Here is a 10,453-nt window from a genome sequence, read left to right on the forward strand (position 1 = left end):
GTGCGGCACCCAGGGCAGGAGCGGCAGGGTGGGCCCCTGGTGGGGACCAATCCCAGGCTGGGGCAGAGGGACTGAGGCTGGCCAAGACAGGAGGGGTCCAGACCCTTATCTCGGGGGTCCTAATGGCCCAAACCCACGTCACCAGCTCCAGGCAGGAGGAGAGCTGGGCGCCAAGCGGACTCACTTCTCCCAAGCTCTTTTGTGACCTGAGTCAACACAGCAGGGGCCCCGAGCCTCCTGGACCACCATCCCCACCCATCCCTCTGAACAGAGCCTGCCCCAGGGTGTGCCCTGCAGACAGGGTCTGACCGTGGTCCACACTGGGGCTGCTCAGAGCCGTCTTGATTTTCTCTGAGGAGCCAGGGGAGGCCTCTGAGAGGCTGCGGGGGCAGCAAGTTCTCCTTAGAAAGCGCCCTGCCCCAGGCCGCAGGAGACCTGCTGGGGAGAGGACCCTTCCTGGGACACAGTCTTGGCGAAGGTCTGTTCTCCCCCGTCACATCTGACGTTCAGCCTGCCCTCTCACTTCTGAAGGCAGGTGTGAAGATCTGAATGATGTTTTCAGAGGCCTCAGCACTTTGGAGTAAAAATAGGGTTAATGAGAAGTGGAGAAGCAGGAGTGGAAGGCTGGACACGCACTGGTGCCCACAATGACGCAAAGGAATGGGAACTTTCCAGAAATTCCGCCCTGTAGTCACGGGGCTTCCTGCCCCAGGGCTGGGGTCCCCTGCTGGACCCGTACCCTTTGTGCTGCAGGATGGGCGAGGGGAGACCCCAGGATTTGGTTTCCCTCAGAGGCTCCCAAGGCTCTGCATTGCCCACAGGGGTGTGGCCTCCGTAGATCACAGGGACCTGGAATCGCTCCCTTGGATTCTGGGCATACAGCCAGCAGTGACGGGCAGCAGGGGCCCAGGTGTGATTGGGGGGCATTACTCCATCCTGAATACCTGGGAAGGACCCCTTGGACAAAGTCACCGGGCTCCCAAAAGTCTGAGGAGACCCCCAGGGTCTGGAGCCTCAGCTGTGACCCCAATTCAGTGTCTTTGGACCACGAACAAAGTGAAGTATTTGGGGTGTGGCTGATGTTGTTTTAAATACCTATGAGGCAAGCTGATCTAAAAACAAAACCATTTTCTGAAACTACTGAGCTTGAAAGCAGCAGAATATTTGGTCCCCTCCCCTCCGGGTTCCAGTCCCGCCTCCGTCACGTGTCTGCAGCGGCAGGGTGCAGGGAGCCCGTGTCTACATGCCTTCAGCTCCTGTGGTCCCGCGGGTCTCACAGGGCAGTCAGGGGACTTTAACAGAAATGCTGATTTCCCCGCTGGAGGCTGGATGTCTAGGTCTTGGTGTCGGCACGTTTGGCGTCGGGTGAGGTCTCCCTTCCTGGTCACCAGCCAGCTGCCTTCTCACTGAGTCCTCCTGGCTGAAGGGGAGAAGAGCTTCCTAGGGTCTCCTCTCACGAGGGCACTGATCCCGTTCACGAGGCCTGCGCCCCCTGGCCCTCACCCGACCCCCCCCCCACAAAAGCCACCTCCTGATACAGTCACGTTGGGTGTTAGGTCTCAATACCCAAATGTGTCAGGGACCCAAATGCTCAGCCTGCAGTAGAAGTGGTGCAGAGCCGCCTGGATCTCGTCTCATCCCAGAGCCCTGGTACATCAGTGAGACAGAAGGAGACTGACCCCTGCTTGGACCAGCCGCCATCCCGCCTGCCCACCTTCTCAACAGCAGGGTGAGTGAGGGAGTGAGTATCGCATGCTCAGTCATGTATGACTCTTTCTTGACTCTGTGGACAGGAGACCACCAGGCTCCTCTGTCCATGGGGCTATCCAGGCAAGAATACTGGGGTGGGTTGCCATGCCCTCCTGCAGGGGATCTTACTGACCCAGGCGTCTCCTGCATTGGCAGGCAGATTCTTTACCCCTGAGCCACCTGGGAAGCGTGAACAACGGAACAGAGTGGGAAGCGCCCAGATTTCAGACCAGCACCCGGTGGATAGCATGTGGCCCGGGAAGAGAGCTGGAAGGGGAGGGGGAGGTCACTGAGCTCCTCTCCTAGCAGAGAGGCTCTGAGGGGCTTCCCTGGGGCCCCTGCCGGCCCAGCTGCCAACCCAGCCCCTGCTCCCCTGGGGCCTGATCACCCTCTGCCCCACACCACCTGCAGACCTGCCGTTTCTGTGTCCACGCGGGTGCAGGCGGGTGGGCCCGGCTGGCCTCCAGGCATCGGCGCTCAAAGCAGTGGCTGCTCCAGCCACGATCCATCAGCCTCTGGGCAAGTTATTCCCAGTTCCTGAGATCCAGCATTTCTCCTCTGCCAAGAAGAGCTGGGCAGCCAGGATGCCTGGGTCACCGGCCTCCTTGGCTCTGCCCCAGCCCGTCATCAAGCCCAACGCAGGAGATCAGGGACTCTGGGGTGACTTGGCCTCTGCCGGTGTCACTGGTGGGAGGCTGGGGCCCAACAAAACTTTACCATGGATACCTGAACTTCAATTTCATATGATTTGCACATCAAGAAAGAGTCTTCTTTATGTTTGTTCCCTACCACTTATATATACAAAGATCATTTCAGTTTGCTGGTAAGTGAAGATGGAAGCAGAACAGGATTCCAGAACTTCAGTATTCTGCTCTGGCCTCAGATGGCTCTTCTTAAAGAGACTTTGGTTTGCTTAACTTTATATACCAGAATATTGTATAAAGTTTCTGTTTATGCACATTTTTTTAAAAGACAGCTATGTTACTCTAGGACCACACTTGCTGCAGAATTTGGAGATTCCTTCCTAGACTTCTGGGCCTCAGGCCACCTGTCCCAGAGCCTTGGTGGGGGGCAGCTCCTGAGACAATGCAGCCCCCAGCTCACATGTATCAGACCACACGGGCCGGCCACCCCACCCACCCTCTGCAGCTCCTTCTGCCCAAAGGACCCCACATGCTGGGACCCTCCCAGCCACCCCAAGGCTAAGGGGTGGCCACCAGCCGAGGGAGGCAGGTGGCGGCCCAGGCTCCTCATGAGAGTCAGAAGCATCAGTTCTCTGGGTCAGACTCCGCTTGCTCTGGAGCTTGTACAGAGCTGTGTGTACACTTCAGAGACTCAGGTCCTGGCCTGGGGGCCAGCACACAGCCTTACGCAGGTGTGGGAACTGGAAAAGAGACCCACACCTCTACCTGGGTCCTCCCACAAGTCCTCCTGACTCAGGAGCCCGCTGGGGCCTCCGGAGAGCTTGGAAGGGTCAGTGCGCCCCACATATCAGATCTCCAGCCCACTCCAAACAAGCCCCGGAGGACAGCAGGCATGATGCTCTGGCCCCGCTGAGGTGAGTGCAGGAGGGTCCCCGTCTTCTCCATCCTTTTGCAGGGTTTACGTGCAGCTCAGGGGTAGGGGGTGGAGGGTGATTTCCTGTATATCCTCGGACGTCTGGTAGGGACACGCTGGTTTTCAGCCAGTGTAGGGGGTGTGAGGCTCCTGGGGGCCCTGGAATGGGGTCCCCACAGCAGTTCCAGGCAGAGGACCCCTCAGAAGACCGGAGTCAGAGGTGAGGCCTGAGCATCATTCCAGCTCCTGCCCCCAAAAGAAAAAAAGGCAGAAACTTTCTCTTTAGGCCAAGGATAAATTATCTAAGGGCAAGCACAACACAATGATCGTTTATCATCTCAGGCCAGAGAGGGGACTGGGGACTGTCCCGGCCTCGGGACTCAAGGTCAGAGCTTCTGCTTTCCCTCATTATTTCTATTTTTAACCATTGTGCTCAGGCCTCTTGCAAAAATAGCAAGAGGTGAGAACACTTCAAACACTAACATGCTCCCCTTTGTCAGGAAACTGCAGGGATGCAGGAAAAACTGGCCAGGATCTAGGCGAATGGCACTGTGTTGTTCCCTACCAGGGTTGGTGGTCCCCCAGCTCACTGCCCAAGTGGGTAAACTGAGGCGGGCACACCAAGTTTGGCCTGAGAGTGAGGTCCTGGAGCCACGGGTACTGGTCCCTCTGAAACACAGGCCCCGGTGGCCAGAAGGCCCAGGTCTTGGTCCCGATGGCAGGGCAGCCACGCGAACAGGGCGGCCACGCACAGGGCTCTGACCGTGGGGAGGGCCTTCCTGAGCAGCGCCCGAGGGCTCAGACGCTGGACACTCAGGCCGACCTGCACCTTTGGGAGGAGCTGAGGGACAAGGGGCTTATCTGTGCACACACAGATGTGGGTAAGTGTGCATGTGTGTGCACATATTCGTGTGTGCACACGTGTGTTGGTGCACGTGTATGTGTGCTGGTGCATTGAAGTACGTGTGCGCACTTGTGCGTGTCACTATGTGTACACATGTGCTGTGCTCAGTCGGTCAGTCGTGTCCGACTCTGCAACTCCATGGACTGTAGCCTGCCAGACACCTCTGTCCATGGGATTCTTCAGGCAAGAATCCTGGAGTGGGCAGCCTATCCCTTCACCAGGGGATCGAACATTGCAGGCAGATTCTTTTTTTTTTTCAATTGATTAATTTATTTTAATTGGAGGCTAATTACTTTACAGTGTTGTAGTGGTTTTTGTGCAGATGGATTCTTTACCAGCTGAACTACCAAGTGTGTGCAGCTCCCTGTTCCGGGCCCAGAGGTCAGGAAGCCCCTGCTCCTCCCTCTTCAGGAGGCTGGGTATCAGCCCCATCCTGGAGCAGCTGCCTGGAGGTGAGTGACCCACGGGGCCACAGGCCCTGCTGTACCGAGTGCTAGAATCACCCGAGCGGGTCCAAGTCCCCCGGACCCTGCGGGTCTGGAGGGGTAACGCTCCACTGATGCCCCAGGGCCACACTCCCCTCTCTGCTCTTGTCTCCGCCTGGGAGGCGGCATCTGCTCCATCCCGGAGCCATTCAGGAGCCCTGGGCAGCAAGTAGGGGCAGCAGGATGGCCACCTGCCCAGTCCTCCCGCGGGCCCTCGGCGGCCCCGGTCCGCCCACCTCCCCCTGCCCTGGCTGGCCGTGGCTCCCTGGAAAGGACCCCTGGGGTTGAGGGGGCCTGCACTTTTACACACCTTGATTAACCCTCTGTTAACTGAGCATGAGTGGCACAGTGCCCACAGGGAGCCGGGCGCGCCCTCAGCCCTTGAGCGAGGCTGCATCCAGAACTGAGAGGTACGGGGCTCCCAGACGCCACCCAGGGCTCCACTCACAGCCAGGCCAACGGCGCCTCGCTCCTTCTCCAGGGTGGGTGGGGGCCCCAGAATCACTTTCTCGGAGGCCCCACGATACCCTCTCAGGATGGAGGCCGCTTCCTACACCAGGGCCCCATTCCGCAGACAGCCCTGGGCCAGCGTGGCCTTGCCCCATGGGGGCAGCTGCAAAGCAGGCTGGCCAAGGTGGATGGTGGTGTGGACCCCTGACAGGGGGAAAGGCACAGACCTGCGAACTGGTCCAAAGTGGGCGCTGCTTCCCACATCGCCCAAGACTCAGCATCATAATATGACAGCGTATGGCCTCTCATGTTTTCCGTGGTCAGGGGGTCTGGTGGCCTGGCAAGTCTCCAGCCTTGAGGGCTGTCGTGAGGTGGGGTAGGGATTCTCCTAGTCCAGGTCACACGGGCCTCTCTGCCTCCTTCTGCTCACAGCAGAATCGAAAGAGAGAGACAGAGAGGGAGAGAGAGGGAGGGAGGTGGGGGGGGGGGGGCGGTCAGAGCCGGATCACTTGAGCTCTGAGGAGGCCTCCATCATGCACCATCCTGCAGAACCTAGACCAGGGTCCTGGACATGCATGCGGTGGGGGGCCTGCAGGAGGGTGCCTCTGGTTGGGGATGATGATGCCTAGATGTGACACGTTCGGGGGACCCCAGAGCCAGGCCTGTCCTCTGTCCCAAGTGACCACCTACCATCCTGAGCACCCACCCGGGTCCCCCCAAAAGACAAGTGTCGCAGCCCAGCAGTCTGTCAGTCAGCCTTTTTGAAAGTCAAGACTCTTAAAGCTATCCATCCCATCGACCCCAGAAGGAAACTACCCAGCTGAAAAACAAATAAAAACATAATAGCAGCAACAACAAGGCCTCCATTCCTAAAGATATTTGTGGTGAATCATGTAAAATGGCTTCCCCAGTGGCTCAGCGGTAAAAAAACTTGCCTGCAATGCAGAAGACAGGAGATCGATTGCTGGGTTGAGAAGATCCCCTGGAGGAGGAAATGACTCCCAGTCCAGGACTCCTGCCTAGAGAAGTCCAGGGACAGAGGAGCCTGGTGGGCTACAGTCCACAGGGTCACAAAAGAGTCGGACACGACTTAGCAACTAAACAAGCAAGCAAACAAACAAACAAAATGTGTAAAATGCACACATGGAGGAAGAGAACATTTCAGCGTTGGAGGACGGGAGGTAAATCACAGCGGATGAAGTTATTGGAATAAATATGATGCAGTTACGACAGGTTTCAACATGACTTAGATCTTGAGAAACAGTGTCAAGTACGTTTTAGAACAATGGTATGTGCACTGAGATAGCAGTCACATGAATGTCCACATTAGTGCTGAAATGTGGAAAAGGATTTGTTAAAGTAACAGGATTACAGGTGGTGTTTCCTCAGATTTCTCTCCAACAGAAAGATCCAGGCTTTGCTAACAGAGGAGATGAGAGCTCAGGGCTGGGGGTCCTCGTTGAGCTAGAAGGGCCTGGGGGCTCGGGGCACAGGGGCTTGTGGAGTGGAGCAGGGGGTCTGCAGGGGGGAGGTCGGGAGAGCGTCTGAGTGAGGGAGCCCCAACTCTGGGGGCCTCCCATCCAGGCTCCTCGTAACTGAAGAAACGAAGATCAATGATGCTAACATTCTCCCAAAATGATGATGGAGGAACTAATTACTGGAAAAATTTAAGATAATGGGAAATGGGGTGTGTGTATATATGTTCATCCTTTAGTAAGTGGTGGTCACAGAAGGCAGTGCCTGGGCTGTTGTGACAAGAAGCTTCCTTCCCCCAATGTTCAGGCCCTCATTCAAACTGAGGCTGGGCGGTGAGAAGCAACTGCCCACCTGGCTCATTTCATGGCTCGTTAAGCAGACACAGCAGACGCCCAGTCCTGCTTTGACCTTGAGGAGAGCTTGAACTTATGCACTGCTAAAGAGGCTGGACTGACCAAACGTCAGAGGGAACACTCAGGGAATCCTTATCTGCACAGAGTCGGGAGCCCATTTCCTCCTCCTGCAGTCCTGTGGGCATGACTAGGCACAGAGTCAGGGGCCCATTTCCTCCTCCTGCCGTCCTGTGGGCACGTCTAGGGCCAGACTGGAGCCCACACAGCGAGGAAACTGCAGGGCGGCCTCATGCATGGGGACAGGGGTGGGGGCGGCTGGATACTCCGAGGAACAGACACACCCCTGTCCCGGGCATCAGGACAGGAGTAGCCCTGACTTCATAAGCCTTTTTTAACCCAAGTCACATTCAAAGATTTAATAGGAACCAGAGGAAGACAGATATCATATGATATTATTTATATGTGGAACCAAAAAAAGGATACAAACGAACTTACTTACAAAACAGAAAGGGACTCGCAGACTTAGGGAACGCATTTGTGGTTACCGCTGGGGAGAGGAGAGTGGGATGGATCATTAGTGAGTTTGGGACCGACATGCACACACTGCTGTATTCAACACAGATAACCAACAGGGCTCTCCATGGAATGCTGCTCAATATTTTCTAATAACCTAAATGGGAAAAGCATTCGAAAAAGAATAGACATGTATGCAAGAGTGAGTCACTGCTGCACATCTGAAACTAGCACACACTGTTAACCAATTGTGTGCTGGTCCAGTCACTTCAGTCGTGTCCGACTCTTTGCGGCCCTGTGGACCACAGCCTGCCAGGCCCCTCTGTTCATGGGGCTTGCCATGCCCTTCTCCAGGGATCTTCCCAGGCCAGGGACTGAACCGGCATCTCTTACATCTCCTGCATCAGCAGGTGGGTTCTTTTACCACTCTCCAGTATAAAGTAAAAATTAAAAAAAATTAAAGTTCAACCCTGAAAGATTGATTGGATGAATAGATAACTAAAAATGTATGTAAATAAAAGTGGATAAAACATCAAAATGGAGTTGCTGAAGGAACTGCAAAGGGATGGGGACCCTGGAATCTCTCGACCCTGATTTTCAAGGGCCCAGGGACACCCCTACAGCTTTGCAGGATCTGAGGGGCCCTGGGGAGACCCTGGGCCCTTTAGATTGGGAGTAGCCAGCCAGACCACACAGGGGGCCCCAAAGCAGGGGCTCCCCACAAGCAGACTCCAGTTTGGGAGGCAGGTTGGTCTGGACAGAAGCATGGTCTCCATGACCAAGAGGACTGTGCTGCCTGAGAGACCACTGAACCATGGAGACAGCTGGGGTGGTGGATGAGGGACCCTGGCACGGAGCGGGTGGGCGACCGCCACAGCCACGGAGAGGCCCTCCAGGACCTGTTTCTCTTGTGGGTGCTCGCTCTGTGCCCCCATCAGAGGCCGAGCCGCCTCTGCCTGCCCCGCAGGCCAGGAGAAAGACACACGGGGACCCCGCAGTCTGGCCTCCACGGCTCTGACCACTGGGGCGGGAGTGATCAGCCCGCTCATGTCAGCAGCGCAGCTGAGGCCAGACGGCCGCCTCCATGGAGATGCTGTGCAGCCCCCATCCCCCGCCCCATGCTGGTGCCCTCTGGGGGACACGTGGGCCTCTGGTTTTAAGAAGAAAGCTGGGCATGCGGTGCCGTCACCGCGGCTGCATGTTCACTGGCAGCCTGAGGACTTCACTGCGCATGTTTCTGAGGCAAAGCAGGTCAGTGTGCTGGCCAGGTGCAAGGGCGGACCTGCAGGCTTGACTCAGCCGGTGTAGACTGCTAAGACAAAGCCCTGCGACGTGAGTCTGCTCCGTGCATGATCTGAGAAGCCCTGGCTGGTCCTCTGGAGCTGCTGTGGCCCCGGATGTTCACCCAAGCCCCTGACCCAAGACCCACCCACACTCCTGGGTGGTTGTGAAGAGGTCCTCAGCCTTAGTTTTATTTTAACTTTACTAATCTGTAGTGTCCATAACCAGATTTTTCCTTCATGAAGCTAGCCTGTCACCCCCTAACACTGTGTAAACTACATCCTGCACCTGGTATTTGCTCCACCTGCACTATCTTATAGCAAATCACCCCTTAGAGCTGTTTGCATTTGCGGAAAAAATGTCCCAGGTCGATAACCCAGAGACGAACGGATTCAACTATCTGGCTGCCAGACCCAACTACCAGGCTGCCTGACGTCAGTGGAGACTTTTAAAATAATGCAAGGAGGAGGATGCAAAACCACTTCACCTCTTTGATCCTTATCACTTACCCTGGACTACGAGTTCCACCTGTAAGACTCCTTACTATCCCCTGGGAGGGGGCACAGTTCTTGAGGTGCTAGCCTGCCATGTTCTTCCTCCAGCAAAAGGAATAAGACCACTCTGTTTCTTCCAAACTCTGTCTCCATATTTCTGTTCAGCACTGGTGGGCTGGAAGCCGAGATTTTGGTGACAATTTCTTTGTCTTCTGGCAAACAGTGACCAGGAGCTTTTGTTTCTATTTTACAGAATAGAAGGTTACTTGGGGAGGTCTGCCCAGTATACCCAGCATGGTATCCTTGTGCGCGTGGGGCGATGCCCACCCCCTGGTCCAGCAGGGCCTGGATGTCCGCCTGTGGAGCCGGGATGACTGGTACAAGACGTGGGTGTGAGGTAAGAGAACTGCCCTGCTTTTGTTCTGGCACCATATGCTCAGGTTCTGGGTCCTAGAAGTAGCCAGGGCCATGCAGAACCGTGAACATGACACACGACACGACCGCTCCGAGCTGGACTGGGAGAGCCCTCGCTCTGAGAGGCGCAGGCTGGGTCCTTCACAGGCACAAGCTCACCAACTCCTCCCTGTGTGAGGCCAGAGGTGGGCTTTGTCCGAAGCCTCAGATGAGGTCTTCTGGGGAGCTGCCTGGTCTCTTCCTGGATCTGGTGGCATCTGGTGGGACCTGGAGGGGCCTGGCGAATCTGGCGGGACCTGGTGGGATCTGGTGGGCAGGGGCCTGGCTGAGGCTGGGCAGTGTGAGACCCTGGTACTTCCAGTGTGACAGCCCTGGGCTGAGCATCCATCTGTCTGCCAGAGTCCAACTCCTGGAAGCTTTCAATGCCAGGAGCTAATAAAATTATGTTTACTTTTTGTCTGATTTAGTTTGGCTTTGACTTCTCTTATTTCAAACCAAAAGGACCTTAGAGAGATGCTACTTCCGTCTGTAAGAGAGAAGTGAGACTCAGGTGATGCAGTGAGCTGAATGTTCAAGCCCCCCCAGCATTCATATGGTGAAGTCCTAACCCCTGTGGCATGCTGTCTAGGCTGGCCTTCAGGAGGCGACTAGGTCACGGGGGCAGAGCCCTCACCAAGGGGACTAGTGCCCTTGTAAGAAGAGACTGGGTCCCCCATGCCCTTCCGCCAAGCGAGGACAAGGCAAGGAGATGGCCACCTCTGAACCAGGGAGGGGGCC

The 10,453-nt window shown here is 56.2% G+C and overlaps 1 long non-coding RNA gene across 1 annotated transcript; it reads left to right on the forward strand.

The window, feature by feature from the left end:
* The first annotated feature begins 1,082 nt into the window (after positions 1–1,082).
* Positions 1,083–10,142, forward strand: LOC139032827 (uncharacterized). Its single transcript, XR_011485449.1, has 2 exons — positions 1,083–4,662; positions 9,516–10,142. It is a non-coding gene; the product is annotated as an uncharacterized lncRNA (long non-coding RNA).
* Positions 10,143–10,453: the final 311 nt, after the last annotated feature.

This window comes from Odocoileus virginianus, chromosome 33, assembly GCF_023699985.2.
Source record: "Odocoileus virginianus isolate 20LAN1187 ecotype Illinois chromosome 33, Ovbor_1.2, whole genome shotgun sequence".
In the NCBI taxonomy this organism is placed as follows: domain Eukaryota; kingdom Metazoa; phylum Chordata; class Mammalia; order Artiodactyla; family Cervidae; genus Odocoileus; species Odocoileus virginianus.